The sequence below is a fragment of the Pituophis catenifer genome, unplaced genomic scaffold (genome assembly GCF_029215685.1).
Source record: "Pituophis catenifer annectens isolate HBS135680 unplaced genomic scaffold, rPitCat1.0.hap2 SCAF_4, whole genome shotgun sequence".
Lineage (NCBI taxonomy): Eukaryota > Metazoa > Chordata > Lepidosauria > Squamata > Colubridae > Pituophis > Pituophis catenifer.
This window is the reverse complement of record NW_027256884.1, coordinates 75,522,024-75,523,333: the sequence shown is the minus strand read 5'-3', so window position 1 is coordinate 75,523,333 and position 1,310 is coordinate 75,522,024.

Here is a 1,310-nt window from a genome sequence, read left to right as displayed (position 1 = left end):
TATCTGTAAAATCAATCATCAGGGTATCAAAAGGATAACTTCCTGTGGGTTGATGTCCTTGAGGCAGTTGGGGCCCTTGTCTGGGATTATTGGCTGCACAGATTTCACATCTCATACAGACATTGGCAGCAATGCTGTGTATCTTATTGATGTATACTTCTCGTAGCAGGTCCTTGGCCAATGCAGTCTTTCCCAAATGTAATTGCTTATGGACTTGTCGCACAGCATCCCATGCCATATTTATTTATTTATTATTTATTATTCAAATTTCTATACCGCCCTTCTCCTTTCGGACTCAGGGCGGTGAACAGCCAAAATAAAACATTTATACATAAAGTGCGATTAAAAATAGATTTAAAATAATTAAATTTGGCCCATAGTTTAAAATTTATCAATTTAAAATCCATATCAAAATTTAAAATCAACCATAAAATCATAAAATCAAGAGAGACCGGCTAACTGAAAGAGATGAGTTTTTAGGGCCCGACGAAAAGTCCGGAGGTCGGAGATCACTTGTATCTCTGGGGGTAGATTGTTCCAAAGGGTAGGTGCCACCACAGAGAAGGCTCTCCTCCTGGGGGTCGCCAGCCGGCATTGTCTAGCCGACGGCACCCTGAGGAGGCCCTCTCTGTGGGAGCGAACTGGCTGGTGGGAGGCTATTGGTGGCAGAAGGCGGTCCCGTAAGTACCCTGGTCCTAAGCCATGGAGCGCTTTATGTCCCGGAAGCGCTATATGTCCCGGGACCAAAACGCGCTGGTCTGGAAGAATCCGCCATCTATCTTCCAATGTTGCCTCAAGTTCCTTAGCTTGTTGCAATTTCTCCTTAGAATAATTAGGTCTAATTTGTTCATCCAGGGCCCATAGAGTTAAACAGTTTGCCTGTATAGTTAAAGGCTTCAGCGCAGCTCGGTGAGCTTCCTGGTTGGCCTTATTATTGCCTTGTTGTGTCTCTGAAGCTGTCTTCTGGTGTCCTCTACAGAGTATAATGGCTACTTCCCGGGGAACCCAAATGCTTTCCAACAGGCGTAATATCTGGGGCCCATACTTAATATCCTTTCCCCCAGCCATAATGAGGCCCCTCTCCTTGTATATTGCCCCATGGACTTGCACTGTGAGGAAGGCATATTTAGAGTCTGTATAAATGTTGACACATTTGCCTTTCAGAAGCTCCAAAGCTCGAGTCAATGCATGCAATTCTGCCAGCTGAGCGCTTGTACCCAGGGGGAGGGGCTCAGCTTCTCATACAGCTTCAAGAGTTACAACAGCATATCCAGCTTTCCGTATCCCATCCTGCAGAAAGCTGATGCCAT